The 17,619-nt window shown below is 37.3% G+C and overlaps 1 protein-coding gene across 2 annotated transcripts in view; it reads right to left on the reverse strand.

Annotated features, from left to right (window-relative positions):
• MGAT4B (alpha-1,3-mannosyl-glycoprotein 4-beta-N-acetylglucosaminyltransferase B) overlaps nucleotides 1-17,619 on the reverse strand; it is a 119,382-nt gene that overhangs the window by 49,193 nt on the left and 52,570 nt on the right. The window lies entirely within an intron of this gene.

Genomic DNA, 17,619 nt, shown 5'->3' on the forward strand with positions numbered 1-17,619 from the left:
TCTGCTTATGCGAGCATGTATTCACTTAACACACAATATATTCATGTAAGGACTGGCCCACTGAACTTGATACTGTGCAAGAGACAAGATTGTACCCAGCCCAGCAAATCCTGGCATTATTAATTTGCCAAAAGAAGTATTTCAGAAAATACTAAATGTTAACTAATTCAATATTCCTAATTTCTCTAGTATTAAGAACAAGAAGAGTGAGGATGTTATTAAATATTCTGTTTTTAATCAAAGGGAAATGGTGTCCAAAATAAGACAGATAAAGGATACTGCAAATACTATTTTGGCTGATTTTCAGGCTTCCCTATGACAGGAAATTCATTTTGTAAAACTAAACAAGTTTTGGGGAGTGAGAACAGACCTATACTTGAAACAAGGATTAACTTTTCAAAACTGTCTTAAAGTTTAACTAGTTCTCCCATATTCAAAAGAGGATTTCTTTGTGCTAAATTATGTTGTTATTACTGCTATAGCAACCAGTGTGCTTGAGAGTAGCCATTGGAGAATCACAAAAATAGCCTCTCTGCAAAAAAACAATCTAAACAATCTGTTCAGTTTATTTCCTGAAGTCATGATACACTGTGTGCAACTTGGAGTCCAGAATTTCAGAAATCAGCAGTTTAAGAAGAAGGGAAAAATAATCAAAGGGCTGAATTAAAGTTCTAGGCAAAAGGTTTTAACATGAAAAAAATGTCCAAGACTAATGAAACAAGATTCCCACCATCACTGCTCTGTGGCAGGCTAACTGAGGCTCAAAAAGCTAGAGCTGCAAGGTGTGTTTTCCAGCTATGTCTGAAATGACAGCTGCTTCACAAACAAGCCAGCATAAATAATTAAGGGAAGGCTACAGGACCTCAGACTGCCCCCTTAGCCAGATGGCACACAAGGCAGCTCTTGGGGAAACAAAATCAATGAATGGGGCGAGTATTTAATTATTACTGTAGGCTATTAAGGATTCTCCTAAGTGTCCTATATAAAACCATACTATTGATTTAGCCAGAAGAATATGGTAGACAAAATCAAATTCACATTCATATGATTTTTCAGCAGGTGATAGCAGATCAGCAGGTACTCCTCTCAGCCTTGATTTTATGTTTTACAGACTTCCTTTTTAGCAAAGTTCCTCCTTCCCTGTCTTAAATTCAGCCAATGAGTGGAAACAGAAGATGGCTCTGCCCAGACAGTGCTGGCACAGAAATAGGAACTGTAGCTCATTCAAAGCATTTACAAACCAGGGTGATTCTATGTAATAGCGCACAATCAGATACCTGGCAGAAATAAAACTTCAGCAAAGCTAAAGGTGAGACTGATAGTCAACAAAAAATGTTATTAACACGTTGGCCCACTCCATCCAGAGGACTCGTTAAAGAGTTATTATTTTGCAATATGCATCTGTAAACAGAATGAAAAAGAAGTTCATTACAGGTGCACACTTTTCTATGATTGACTGTCACATGTTCAAGTTATTTATCTATTTAAAAGGTTTGTATAGCCACCCATCTCAGAACACAATTGTGGGCAGCTCGCAACAAAACCTCAAAACAAAACAAAAAGCCTATGCCTAGCCATCATCCTGGGGTGCCCCAACAAGCCATCTACAGGCTCCCACCTCACTCTTCCCCAGCGCCTGAGGTAGAGGCAGCTCTTTATGGCTTTCCAGAAGGCTGAAAAGGTGGGGCCTGCCAGATCACTGGAGCAAGGGTGTTCCACAGTGCGTTCACACACTGCATAGCTACAACTTGATATATCTGGCTAACCTTGGCTTATTTGCAGCTTGCTTTCTGTCCTCTATCCACATGACTGATTGATTGATTGATTGATCAATCATATTTACATAGCCACCCATCTCACAAAAAAGTGACTCTGGGTGGTGAACAACACTCAGTTAAAAAACCTATAAATATATATAAAACAATAATCAAAATTATAAAAACTAGAAAAACACACACAACAGGAGAGGATGATGTTAACTGTAGTATGGAGCCATCACAGAATCTCCCTGGTCCCCTGGGACTCCCAGGCCTGATCACATAGCCAGGTCTTGAGGGACCTGTAGAATGTTAGGTGGGATGGGGCTAATTTCACTTCTGGAGGGAGAAGATTCCACAAGGCAGGGGTCACAGCAGGGAAGGTCCACCTCCTGGGACCCACCAATGCAATACAGCCCTTTAGAGAGGGTCTACAACTGATTTGACAAACCTGATCTCTTTTGCTGCTAATAAAAATAAGTCTAGGAGGCCATTGCCCAATCCCTGAGCAAGGAAAACTTCCTTCCTTTTAAGATACAAGGCATGCTGAAGGTTCTTCTGAATCTCCCAGGGAAATATAGAATGTAATTCAATTTAAAGAAAGATTTCTACTGATTGTAAAGAAATTTATTTCAATGTAAAGGCCAAAGGCTTCCCCCACTTTTTTTTTTTTTAAAGGAATGATATATAGATGTTGTCAGCATCTGCCTCAGCTGTAGATTATGGAAGTTAAGGCCACATAGCTGGGAAAGAATAAGCTCGACCAAATCATTTGATATTTCTTCTTCATATTAATAAATCAACCAACATTCTTATCTTACATAGACAAGTAATGGTGGGAATGAAATGGAATCACCCTTGTTTTGCTAGATCTCTCAGCAGCTTCTGATACTGTGGATCCCTCTGGACTACCTAAACCATTTTAAAGTGGTTCTGCTCCTTCCTAAGTGGAAGGTTCCAATCAGTTGTTATAGGGGTGGGGGGAGAGTTGGATGTGAGCCTTCCTTCCTACCCAGATTGTTTATTTTTTTCCAACCCAGAATGTTTATGTTTTTAATAGGTTTTATTGAAAAATGTTTACAAAGTTGAAAAGATAAACACAAAACAATATAAAGAAACAGAAAAAAGAAAGAGAAAAAAGTGTTAAAGCAATAAGAGTGAAAAAATAGAAAAAGACAACAGAAAGATAGTTAAAGCAGCAGCTTCCAATTTTCTTCACAGCAGTTATAAACGTATTTAAAACCATTTCTCCCCTTCCAAATTATAAAATAATGTTTGTTTTTGAATGCAGAACAGAGTATTAAATTATAGGTAGTCCTGTAATTGCAGGAGATAGCATAAAGGCTGTCTTTTTTTTTTCTCATACTGTTCCATTCCACGTGATGAGCAACAGAGATGAAACATAAATTTCTCTTATGATACTGCTGGACCCACATTTCCTGAAATTGTTTTGAACATCCATTTATATAAACCAGCATTTTCAAAATCTCAGATCTTTGGCTGAAGTACTCTTTCCAAAGGACACAGTATTCCCTGACCTTCTTTTCCATACTGGCATATACAGCAATTTCCACCTTTTTTCCCCTAAGGTCTATGCTATAAGGTGGTTGGACTTAACCTGAAGTATCCTTCTGGTCATTGGACAATGATTAACTCCTTCTTCCAGTAAGAAGGCAGGATTAAGGAGAAATTCCTATTATCCTGGGAGTGACAGGAACTGACTTGAACCATGTTTGCTTGTAAACAATAAATCATCACAATACTCAAAGCACAGATAAGTTTTTCCCTTCTTTTATAGGGAATTTCCCTATTTTTGGGGGAGGTCTATTAGTAAGCAGAAGGAATCTTGTGATAAATCCAATTACCATCCTAGGTTGCTGGACTAAGTTGATACTACAGGGATATGTCACAGCCATATTTCCTTAGCAATGAGCAATGAAAGTGGGGGTGAGGAAGACTTACCCGAGCAACTTGCGATCTTCCCCATTGATTTTGTTTGTGGGAAGCTGGCAGGGAAGGCTGCAAATGGCGATCACATGACCAAGGGACACTTGAATTGGTCTTAAGTGCAAGCTGGTTGCCAAGCACCTGAATTTTGTTCACATGACTGTGGGGGAACCTTGAGGACTGGTCATAAGTCCCTTCGTTCAGTGCCGTCATAACTTTGAACTGTCACTGAATGAATGGTAATAAATCGAGGACTACCTGTCGTTTATCTGGGTAGCTTCTCATCTGGACTACCTTGCAAGACTGACAGCATCTGATGAGATTCACTTATTAAATAGTGACTGATAAATGTGGAAGTATCAGGAAGCCACCCTGCAAATATCCATTAATGGAACCCCTACTTATTGGGCTGCTATGAATAGTTTTTCTCACCAAGCAAAGTGTTGGAAGCATGACTCCTTTAGGGACTTGTTTGCCACTAGTTAAACATTCTTGTTCCTAACAGCTAATGATGGAGTGCTGCCCTGCCATCCTGGGCCATAAGACACAAAAAAGATGTCAGAGGGGTCTTTAGGATGTCCTTCAGATATATTCTATGTGTAAGACATGTTCCTAAGCATAAGATAGAGTTGGACAAAAGTTAGGCAATACTGTATAACTTCTTGTGACAAAGAAGTATGAGTTCACCTTAGATCACTAACTGATAGTGCTTCAGCTCCCCTATTCTCCTGATTAATGTTATAGCCACCAGGAACACTGTTTTCCTCATTAGTATTTTAAGTGGGATCTGCCTGATGGCTTGAATAGTGGACCTAGAGCCCATTAGGAAGATAATAATGTATATAACAGAGGGAGATAAAGGTGAGTGTGCAGGGATGTGAGAAGTACACTATGACTCCCAGGGAACATAATTTAACTAACAGAAAGCCACTCATGGACAGGTCAGAAGCTGCATTTGTACAAAATGCTAAGCTAAAGTGGGATGGGACATTTTTTGGTTCAGCCTGGGCAGAACTCCAGTCAATGTTTTAGCATACTGTATGAATAAGGCATCAAATTGAGCCATAATATTTTTTATTTCTTTTGGCGTACCATATTATGTGAACACAGGTAGGGTGTTTTGTTAAGCCAGTTTAGCCACTATGAAACTGGGGTTAAATCTGGTGGTATACTTTGAGGAAATGTGTTACTGAGCAGAATAAAGTGCTGTTTTAAAGATAAGTATAATACTAAAAAGTACTCTTTCATCACAGAATAAACTACTTCAAGAAAGGGCCCATACATACAAAGAGGTCTGGAGCACATCAGGCAAAGTATTTTGCAAGTTAGTGAATCAACTGTACAGACTTGAAAACCTACGCATCTGAGCGTGTTCCAAGTTTTGCAGCTTGGCACATTTGCTACTTAGCTTTTAGTGCCTTGAATTTCAAAGCAAACACTGACCAAAATATCTCCAGCCACCTGGCTAATATATTACTGAACTGTTTATACAAAAGGATCTGGCAGACCTTGGCCCCCGAAGGAATAGTCCTTCAGTGGGATCGAGAACCTGCACAAGGCAACAGAGCAATGCCCTTGATCTAAATGCTTTATACCTAATTATTGATCTTTCTTCACTTCATATAAACTTTATTCTGGCAAAAAAAAATTTTTGGGACAAAAAGCTCAACAGGGAAGTAGTCCAGGTGAAAACACTGCAGTTGCAATCTCCTGACTTCTTTCAAAAATATTAACCTCAATCTAATAACAGTTTCTAGAAACAGATCCTTTGGACCTTTAAAGAAAACTGAAAACATATGCCTGGGAAAATTCAATAACCAAATGCCAAAAACAGTAACTTAAAAGAGCAGCTCACTATCCTTTTCAATCCTGTTGCATGCTGTTTAATTTATATTTTGAAGAGATTAAAATCTGGTACAGAGATAATGTAGTTAAAGATCAGGAGGTGGATATAGGAGTTGACACTTGTCTGCCTCTTCCCCCTTCCAGACTTTCCTCCATAGCTATAAACTGTCACTATGTATCCCCTGCCAATTAAGGATGGTTTCCTCCCAGACAAATTAAAAGAAGAGTTTGAATAATATGCAAAGGGCAGTGTCCTTATATTTAAATAGTGTTATAAAAGCTGTTCATCCTACCATATTACTAAACTCATCTTATGAAACACTGTCTTCATCTCCACATCAAACAAATAGGGAGAAGGGCTACGATTGACAGAAAGTAGCTTGTCTCAAACCAACCGATAAGTTCATGGCTAAGGCAATGAGAAAGTGGGGAAACTCATGCTTTTGCTGGAATCAGCTTGTATAGCCCTAGGCAGGCTTGTTTCTGAGAATGTCTCGGGAACAACTAAGGTTTTGTCTCTTGAAAATGTTAAACTTAAAAAGACAATTATGTAAACTTTGTGACATTTTAAACAATGAGGTTGCAATTTCATGACATTCACAATCCAAGTAGGGCTTAACAAGAGTCAGAAGTTCATGGATTAATCTAGATCCAACAATACTCAGTGAGAATCCAGGTTGCTTGCTCAAGACCAGAACAGATGACATCTTATGCAAAGCAGTTCTTAAAAACCCTTTGTTCAATTACATAATTATATATTATGCTTCAGCACTGAATTTAGAGCAGGAAATAACAAACAAAAAAATGCAATGTATTGTTGTGTTTCAAAGGTAACCACCTCAAATGAGCCCATTCCAGAAATAATCTTAAAACATGACTGCACCATTGTTTTGAACTAGAAAGTAAACCCTAGCTAATTGTCTAAAGAGAGCTCTGCTTACATTTTCATAAAGGTGAAAGGAATCCTACAAAGGTAAAGCTTGAATTCTGATATTAGTTTTCAGTGGAATTTTCAATTTTCTTGAAAGCCAAGGAATAACTTTGCAATACTAAATTAGATGTGTAAGTCTATTTGGTGTAACAAAGTAAAATGCATTCCTTTTCCAACTTCTTATCAAAATATTGTCAAGCTGATCTTAGTAGTTAGTGAGCCAGCTATTTTCTCAATGCCACTGTCTTAGAGCAGACAATAATTTATAGTAATTTACAGTAGCTGGGTGCACATTGTACTGAGCAATATACCGTTCAAATAACCAATGAGAACTTCTCTATACTTTCAATAAGCAAAATGTTTTTCAAACATCTCTTATTAATCCTAAAGAAGACTAGCAAAGTACACTACAAATGGAGGCGACTATGTGTACACTATGCTTAAGATATGGCCAAGGATAGCTACATATTATCTTGCCCGAATGCCACGTAATGATAGCAAAGCATACTCACAGAAAAGCAATTTTGGCTTACAGGAATTGCAGAGGATGGAGTGTCCCCATTCATGGAATCTACCAGTATACCTTCTACAAAAATATTTACTGTTAACACTTTTCATAACACTTTTTGACTCAAAGCCTAGCATGCAAAATGTCTAACACTGTTGAGAACATATGTATGAACTTAGGTTCTCATATCTGAATCAGATAGTTTATCCCCTGGCACATGATAGATAGAGCTGCTGTCCATGAGATATTACTGCTTAAAACTCCTACACTCATTAACATCACAACAGTCTGAGCTTTACATGTTGCTGCAAGATGCACAGGACAGCCACAACAAGGGAAATGACACACTTTTATATTAGCATATACTTCCAAAACAGCACATGTATGAATGTGCTTAAATTTAATTTAGCCTTAGAAGACAACATCTATTATCTCTCACATCACACTTCTTCACTATCTGCAGATTGTTTTTAAAAAACTGGACCATGTCACATCTTTTTAAAAGAAGAAAAAAGCAGGTAATAATTGTATACAGTATTGTTCAGAGGCAAGCAAATTCACATAATAAGCTCTGAGGGTATGCACATGACAAATTCCATACTATATATGGGAACAACAAGAATTGAGCATTGTGAAGCATCATGTGCCCAGAGCCCCAAGCAGTTGTCAGAAGAAAGAAGCTTGCTGGAGGTCAAAACTGAAAGATGCAACATTATGATAGATAATAATCTATGCAGTCTGACTGCTGTTGAAGAAATATATACAACATAATAATAACAACAACAATGTATATAAAGCCAGAATTGAGAAGACAACAACAGACAGCAAATGCCGTCTGTGCAAAGAAGCTGAAGAAAAGTGTACTACCTAATTAGCTGCTGCAAGATCACACAGACTGACTACAAACAACAGCATGACAAAGTAGCAACAATGGTGCATTGGAATATCTGCAAGAAATACCATTTGCCTGCAAGCCAGAACTGGTGGGACCACAAAACACACAAAGTAATAGAAAATGAAGAAGCTAAAGTGCTCTGGGACTTTAGAATTCAAACAGACAAGCACTTGCCCCATAACACCCCAGACTTAACACTTGTTGATGAGAAAGACAAAAAAGTCTGGATAGTGGACACTGCAATACCTGGAGATGGCAGAAGAGAAGAGAAAGAACTGGGGAAAATCACAAAATACAAAGACCTGCAAATAGAAGTAGAATGACTGTGGCAAAAAAAAAAAAGCAAAGATAATACCAATAGTAACAGGTGCCCTGGGTGCAGTCCCAAAACATCTGGAGCACCACTTGAACACCATCCGCATTGACAAAATCACCATCAGTCAGTTGCAAAGGGCAGCTTTACTTGGAACAGCTTGTACCCTTATATACCTTTAACATCATCAAACAACATCTGCCTATCCCAGGTCCTTGGGAAGGACTCGATAGGTGGATAAAAATGCCAAATCCAGTCTGAACATTTGGCTGACTGTGCAACCAACCATAACAACAACAATGGAGGAAAATATGCTCTTATCATTAGCTTTATTTTTAGAAAAACAGGAAGGAGGAAAGCCCTAAAATAGTAGAATTAACTCCTCTGAAAATATTCCATCTATTCTGTATTCTTGTGAGGCATGCTGTCATAGGAGACTGAATGATAAACATGTTAAAAACAATATGGAAATGGAATATGTCTTAGTCAACATTGAAGATTGCCTGTGGCCTTATGAAGTTCCAGTAAACTGCTCCAAGTTGACTTCCTCCAGGTGTGTTTTGGACTGCAACTTCTAGAATCCCCAGACAAAATGCAAGTTCAGGAGCACTTTCCAGAGATAGGCCACCTAGTGCCTTCCAGATATTTTAGACTACAATCCACAAAACCCAGTCCACTGGCCATCCTGACTGCAAGGCTGCACACTGGCTGGGGAATTTTGGGAGTTGAAGTCCAGACATCTTAAAGTAGCCAAGGTTGAGAAACACAGGTCTAAATTATGACACATTAAGCTACATTTTACTTCGCTGCTATTAAGAAAGTCTTCCTTCTTTCACTGGGTATCTTGAAGTCCCTCCTCTCCCATGAAAAGCTACTTCATTAGCAGTATCATTGTTCAAGTAATTATTCAAAAGATTTGTTTTTGTTTTCTGGTCTTCATTTGATTAGGAATTAAAACATACTGGGAATGTACAAGTGAACTTATTAAAAGAAAAAAGCTGGTCATCAAAATCTAAAAATAGTTTTAAAATAAGAGAAAGAAGGCTATTGAAATTAAAAACTCAGTCATTTGTACCATCCTGAGCGACCTGCCCTAATTTGATAACCTCCAGATATACTGAAGTACAATTCCCATAATCCCAAACACTCATTGCTTTTGCCATCATTGCTGATTTTAAATAAAACTGATGCATTAGTGTAACTGGTAACATTCTAGGTAAAGCAAAGAGCAAAAGACAAGTTTTAAAAACTAAATATAAAGAAAGACATTAAAATCAGCAAAATATTTCTCAATTTTTCTTGACCCAAGTTTTTAAAAAATGATAGTGGAACAACAGAATGGTACATAGACAGTAGTTTATGGTGTCATGGCAATTTACTTATTTCTAAAAAGTCATTGCTCAGCCAGTGACTCACAAAGTCTGCAAAAAGGGAACACAGTCTCAAATCAAATGTTACCTTCAGCTGGAGGTGATGGAGGGTTTGGAAGATGGAATGAAGCATTCCAAAAATGTGAGAAAGGGTATCAATCCCAAAAAAATTCCTAAGGGTATGCATGTACATGTCATATCAGTTGGAAATGGAACGACATACTGAAAATGACCAAGCAACACTGGAATCACAGCTTTAAGAAAAGTTACAAACTAAGATTTCTACCTTGTACATATATTCAAATTAAAGAAAAATTTAAACAAGAAAACCTGGCTTTTGAAAATATCACAAGTTTAATAGTCTCTGTGTAAATCAAGTGCCATTTTTTACTTCTGCAAACTCCTGCATACTGCTTGACCTTCTACAAACTAACATGTTTAGCAGACATCATTAAAAACAGAGAATGTTTTTCAAGAAGGAAAAATCCCTCCCTCTGGGATGGTTCTGAAATGGCCATTCTCCATAAGCAAGAATAGATTTTTTAAACCCTCAAATTCAATCATTCAAAAGAAAAGAAACCTTGTTAAGTTATAGATACAAAATATATTAAAGTAAACCAGGACAGATACTGTATAGGCACAGAATAATATCAATGTTTGCCTATGTTCCCAAATTAATAATTCAACATGACCTGAATGCTTGGCAATGTGTAGGTATACTAAAGACTCGGTAATACTGTTTCTTCAAAGCACCTGAGGTATTTGGCATTTTCTACCTGAGCATTTACAAACTGGACAGTAGCAAGCATGAAGTTTTCAGATAAGCATTTCTTTGGCTTAAGTGCAATCATAACAAAGAGAAATGAGACAGTGGCTTATGAGTTGACAGTATTTACTTGAAAAGTAGACTAGGCTTTTCCCCCCAAACGTTGTTCCCAAATGGGAGGATTATCTTAGATTAATTGAGAGTATGGTAAGAGGAATAGAAACATTGTTTTCTAATAATTTTCTTTGGTGGGGGAGATAATCCTAAATTCAGCATTTTTTTCCTTTTGGATATGTACTTTATTGCTACAGATATTGCGGTAAACAGCTAATCAAACATTATCCTGCGTAAATATACTGTACAACGGCAGTATTTTTATTTTATTTTGCTTTATTTATAAACTATACATTCAGTGCTGCATGTGTACAATAGAAATAACAAAACCAAGCAATGCAAAGCTGTATACTGAAATGTTGACAGCAGCACTAGAGAATGACAAAATAGCCTACAGAACAGTCTTTACAGTACTACCAATCTAAAACCCAACAAGCAATAGCCAGTATTATTGTCCTTTCAATGAAGTTCAACACTTTTTAAAGCAATGCAAAAACAAAAAAGGACAGAAACAACCAACAAAAAAAAACCACCCTGAAGTGTTTCAAACTTATTTTTCTAGCGTGGCGACTACTATTGTGGAAAAGAATTTACCCAATGAATTCTGACTGTTGTAGGGCTGTTAATTAAGCAGAGCAGCTAGTGGGGCAAAAAAGTATTTAGTCAGCCATCAATTGCGCAAATTCTCCCACTTAAAAAGATGAGAGAGGCTTGTAATTTTCATCATAGGTATACGTCAACTATGAGAGACAAAATGGGGGGGGGGAAATCCAGAAAATCACATTGTCTGATTTTTAAAGAATTTATTTGCAAATCATGGTGGAAAATAAGTATTTGGTCACCTACAAACAAGCAAGATGTCTGGCTCTCACAGACCTGTAACTACTTCTTTAAGAGGCTCCTCTGTCCTCCACTTGTTACCTGTAGTAATGGCACCTGTTTGACCTTGTTATCAGTATAAAAGACACCTGTCCACAACCTCAAACAGTCACACTCCAAACTCCACTATGGCCAAGACTAAAGAGCTGTTGAAGGACACCAGAAACAAAATTGTAGACCTGCACCAGGCTGGGAAGACTGAATCTGCAATAGGCAAGCAGCTTGGTGTGAAGAAATCAACTGTGGGAGCAATAATTAGAAAATGGAAGACATACAAGACCACTGATAATCTCCCTTGATCTGGGGCTCCACGCAAGATCTCACCCTGTGGGGTCAAAATGATCACAAGAACGGTGAGCAAAAATCCCAGAACCACATGGGGGGACCTAGTGAATGACCTGCAGAGAGCTGGGACCAAAGTAACAAAGGCTACCATCAGTAACACACTATGCTGCCAGGGACTCAAATCCTGCAGTGCCAGATGTGTCCCCCTGCTTAAGCCAATACATGTCTGGGCCCGTCTGAAGTTTGCTAGAGAGCATTTGGATGATCCAGAAGAGGACTGGGAGAATGTCATATGGTCAGATGAAACCAAAGTAGAATGTTTTGGTCTAAACTCAACTCGTTGTGTTTGGAGGAGAGAGAATGATGAGTTGCATCCAAAGAACACCATACCTACTGTGAAGCATGGGGGTGGAAACATCATGCTTTGGGGCTGTTTTTCTGCAAAGGGACCAGGACGACTGATCTGTGTAAAGGAAAGAATGAATGGGGCCATGTATCGTGAGATTTTGAGTGAACACCTCCTTCCATCAGCAAGGGCATTGAAGATGAAACGTGGCTGGGTCTTTCAGCATGACAATGATCCCAAACACACCGCCCAGTCAACGAAGGAGTGGCTTCGTAAGAAGCATTTCAAGGTCCTGGAGTGGCCTAGCCAGTCTCCAGATCTCAACCCCATGGAAAACCTTTGGAGGGAGTTGAAAGTCCGTGTTGCTCAGCGACAGCCCCAAAACATCACTGCTCTAGAGGAGATCTGCATGGAGGAATGGGCCAAAATACCAGCAACAGTGTGTGAAAATGTTGTGAAGACTTACAGAAAACGTTTGACCTCTGTCATTGCCAACAAAGGATATATAACAAAGTATTGAGATGAACTTTTGATATTGACCAAATACTTATTTTCCACCATGATTTGCAAATAAATTCTTTAAAAATCAGACAATGTGATTTTCTGGATTCCCCCCCCCCCATTTTGTCTCTCATAGTTGAGGTATACCTATGATGAAAATTACAGGCCTCTCTCATCTTTTTAAGTGGGAGAACTTGCACAGTTGGTGGCTGACTAAATACTTTTTTGCCCCACTGTAAAAGCAGAGAAGTAAGCAGACAATTGTCAATTCTTGTAATACAGATTTAATTGGCTCTTGTCTTGTCCAATATATCTCTTAGATGTATAATTGCTAGCTATGTTTGCCTCCTGCCAAAGAATGCAACTTCAATTTTCCATTAATTTATCTAGAAGCATTTCCTGAATTTAAGGCAATACTATTTGTCGTGCTGGATCTGTTACAGGATGAACTGTGAGAGGCACTCTGGATAACAGTATGCACTGGAACATTGTTGCCTGACATCCTATTTAAACATTAAAAAGTTACATTTCAGGAATGGTTAGAATCATACGGGTAAACAGTAGCAAAGTATTCCAAACATGTTTTGAGAGTATCCCTCCCTTAAAGGGTTAATCTGGCTGCATCCCCAAGAAAGGCTTGTACGACTCCTTCAAAGATTAGTTTCGGTTGTCTACTTGCTTGTGTACATGTACATGTTAACAGCTCTGCTTGGACCAGAACTGATATGCAGCCATTTTTCCTTCATAGAGATGTGGGGCAGCTTTTGAAGCAGCTATGTGAGCCTTTCAAAAACACGGGTGTTTTTACAATTCAAGGAGAGGAGTCATGCTTGTACTAATACATTCTGCAAGCCACCTCTTTCAAATGTTTTTCAAATAGCACCTCATCATCATTTTTGATTCCATGATTCCCCAGTCATCCAGATTTCCAACTTAGAGCCACGATAATGAAAAATGCTTAATTGCAATGTTTAATTAATTAATTAATTAATTAATTGCAAGGAAGGTGGCTGATTCAAATGTATTTGAAGACCCACACTTGAAGGAATTTTAAAAAATGTATTCCAACAATATGTACTGGATCAGATAAGTCACCTATACTCCCAATCTATACTATAACTAAACAATATTAAATGCAGGAAAAAAAATTGGTTAAGGTATAAAAGCACACCAGAAAAATTCACGTTAAATCAGAAACTGCACTTTGCAGCAATTAATCCAGTGTAGCTAGCAACAACCTTAAAAAATACTGGTAAATTAGCATCAGAGGCGTGTAAGACAAAATATCCTTCTGAAGTTCTGGAGAAGGAAAAACAAGCAATAGGGAATATGATGGAAAGGAAGGCTGATTGGAAGGGGCATAGACAGTTCAGGTGAAAGCAAGATCTGTTGGCATAAACAGAGGGAAATCAAAGGAAGGCAATATTCTGATGTTGTTTATGTTCTGGATTCATATTAAATAAATGTCAGGAACAAGCCAACTATACTTTCCTGCATTAGGAAACACAACGAATACTAGTGAAAATAATTAGCAACCATTAGAAAAGAAATAGGTAATAAATATGATACTGCGGTAATTACTCTATACCAGTGATTCTCAACCTTGGCAACTTTAAGATGTGTGGACATCAACTCCCAGAATTCCCCAGCCAGCAGATACTGCTCTATACAAATATATATAGTGCAGTGTATATATACTTAGTATAGTGCTAAGAAATAATAGAAATGTTCTGTGCCTACAGACCCTACATGGGCACCTGACTGGCCCCCATGTGAGTTACAATGCTGGACTAGATGTCTTTTGGTTGAGCATATGACAGTCAAAGGCCTTCTTTCACAGTGGATACCTCTGGCTAACTGTATCTCATTCTCATATAGCAGAGTAATGTCAGCAAAGAGGGAAGGTGTGTATAAACCTTAAGCCAGCCTTCTTTAATCTGATGTTCTCCATATGTATTGGTGAAAACTAGTCTGGGTTTGGGTTTCCTTTAGGAGGAGGAAATTAAAGACACTTAATTACTTAGAACAGGAATACTTTGGCATGCGGTATTTATCATACAACTGCTCTGAGTTGTTCATAGACTTTTATGAGAAGGATCTAGACTATAATATCTTCCATTTGCACTTCACCCATGCTTTCCCACCATTTCTTTTTGTTTCTGAAAAAAGGAAGGGAGAATGGCTTTATTGATTTGGTACCCCTGAGAGCAGCCTAGGATATATGCTCTGGATTCATACTAGTATATCTACCCCCAAGGGTAAAGATGAATATTAAAAAAATTAAAGAATACACATTCCTAATTATTTTAAAAAAACAAACTTCTAGCAGACCTCAGGCCAAACAAAATTTAAGCATTTAACCCAGGATCTAGATAAGGCTGACAGAGGGAAAGATTTTTGTACTCAGAGGCTCATTCTTTCCTTACAACTAAAAAGAAGAAAAATTCTGCCATATGTTGCAGAGGTATATCACTATTACTTTAAGAGAATAACAGCAGATCAGAGAGCTCCATTACTAGGGCTTTTAACATTAGCAAGCCTAGACATAATAGACAACTCGATCTGTTTCCTCACAAAGGTTGTCCCCAAGTGTCAGCTTCAGAGCTTGTTTGTTTTGTGGACAGCACGGAAGAACCCTCTTGAGAAATAAAATTTGCTTGCATGAATAAGCCTCCAGTTGTACTGATTCCACAAAAGGCAATACTAAACTGTCCACTTAGAAAGATGAGCCTGCATCAAACCATGGGTTTACACACCACGGATGTCTGAAATGAGATTTTTTTACAAACAAGAAATAATTTACTGAACACATCTGAGCCTCGGTAAAAGAAGGTGAAATAATTTTTTAAAACATTTTTTTAAAGCACCATTATAAAGCTCCAACCATATAAAAGCAAGACAATATATGTCTATAAGATACTAAGTAGGATAGCTGTCAGGGACGTGAGCTTTTCTTGCTTCATACATTTAATAGTATCTATTTCCTAAAGAAATAAAGGGGCAGCTAGAAGTATCTTGATCATAAGTATGACTATTTTATTTTAAAAAAAATAAATTCCTTTTTCAGTAATATTTGACTCAGGATTAAAAAGTTTATATCAAAAATGCTGATTTATTAAACATTATATCTTTTGCCTTGACCATCTTTAATAATAAAATTATTACTTTGTTATGATTTCAATCAAGACATCAATAATTTACCAGATTTTCCCCTTGATCCCAGTATCTTTTCCTTATACACAGCAATGAATATTTTTTATCATGCATAAAGGGAATAAAGTTCTGATTTAGTGAACCTAAAAGCTTTACATAATTCTGGTGTAAGTTGTCTTGCATATATATTCAAAAATTCCTTAATTTTATTTTCCAAATTTTCTTGTCTAAATTTCTTATTTTTCTTTTTCTATGAGACATGTGATAATACAGTTATAAATATATGCCTTAAAAGCACTCTAAACAACTATTAAATTTATGAAATATCTACTTATTTAAAAAAAAGCTTCAAAATATTTTAACATCTATTTTATCAAATATAAATATTTTAGTAATGATGTATTTAAATACCAGCTTGAAAAAGCAGCATTACTTTTTTCTTATGTTACTTGATAAATGTTACTAGAGCATAACTGGGTATAGCAATACAACCTAAATGGCGATGATCTCTGCAATCAATTAAAGATTGTGATTTATAAAATAAATAATCAAGTCACAAATATATTTGATGTTGGTTTAAATCCATGTTGTGATTGATTTAAAAGTCAACGTATATCACCAACTTACACTCCAACATATATGGTTGTAGCACTTTCAATATGTGGGAATTAAATTTTGGTGGAGTAATGTTATGATCTAACAAAGAATCTAAAACTTGATTAAAATCTCCAGCCAAAACTATCTGAACTGCTAGTAGAATAGAAAGATGCTCAAAGCACTTAAGTAAAACTTCCAGATGACCCTTAGAAAGGTCATAATAATTAATAAATGCAGTGTGTTTCACAGAGCATTTAATTACCAATATTAAATAATACTGTTCTGCATCCCTTATTTCTATTCTCCACTACACATTCTGAAGACCTGTTAATCAAAATAGAATTTGGAGTTGCCACCAATACATATTTGACCTACCTAACTTGTAGATAAATGTATTTTTCAATTGGAAGAATATAAGTTTCTTAAAAAAGAAAAGAAAAAGAAAAACTTCAGGTTTTAAATTATTCAATATAATAAAATCTGCCTCATCTTGGAAGGCCATTTAAAGCCTTCTACATTGCAAGAAACAACTAAAGATAAAATAATTACAAAAGTGTACATTAGGAAAAAAAAAACAGTAATTCTGTAGATGAAAGGGGGGAAAGCCTTTGATCATATCATACCTATGTGGTATATCTCTGCTCATGGACCCTAGCGAACCCCCAGGTTTTCAGAAGAACTGTAGAAGATGAAATGGCCGAAGAGATGCCTAGAGTGTCACTGGTGGAAGACAAAAAGGTAATCTGACCACATGCAGGTAAAAACCTTTACTAAGGATCTCCTTGTGGCCGTAAGTATAACAAAATGAAACTATTTTTCTGCCCTTATTGCATTCACAGTTAGCCAGTTGGCAGCCTGGTCCCTCCTGGGGAAGAAGAGGCCAGAGGAACATCTGCAGGGCTACTGTGAGGCCAATCTGAGCTATCTGACTGGTAAAGTCACTTGGATCTACTCTGAGCTGAACTCCAGCCGAGAAAGTTTTGTGAAATTGACTGAGGCACAGCTCAGTTATCTGAGAGTAGTTTAAGCCTGTGGTCCTAAGAAAGGAGACAGGTAACCACCTGTGTGTTAGATATGTGTCCCTCCCGGTTGGTCAAGATCTCTGAGGAGATGATGTGCAATTTGGTCCAGGGAATGGTGAATTCATCCTTGAGGGAAGGGATGGTCCTACCTGTACTTCAGAAAGTGGTGCTCTACTCCCTCCTCAAGCAGCTACTGTGTACAAACTGATTCTTAATCAACATAATGGAAAAACTGATCAATATTAATTTCTGTGGTCATGTTTTAATGTTTTGTTTAAAAAGCTATTTTTATTTTGTTTCTTTTCTTTTTGGCTCAGTGTCTTTTTTTCTTTTTGTCTCTTTTGTATACAATAGCAATAAAAATGGAAAAAACTAAACACATATTAGCTT

This window comes from Python bivittatus, unplaced genomic scaffold, assembly GCF_059951505.1.
Source record: "Python bivittatus isolate LINGU-HERP-01145 unplaced genomic scaffold, Pbiv_v1 ctg000080_np1212, whole genome shotgun sequence".
In the NCBI taxonomy this organism is placed as follows: Eukaryota; Metazoa; Chordata; class Lepidosauria; order Squamata; family Pythonidae; genus Python; species Python bivittatus.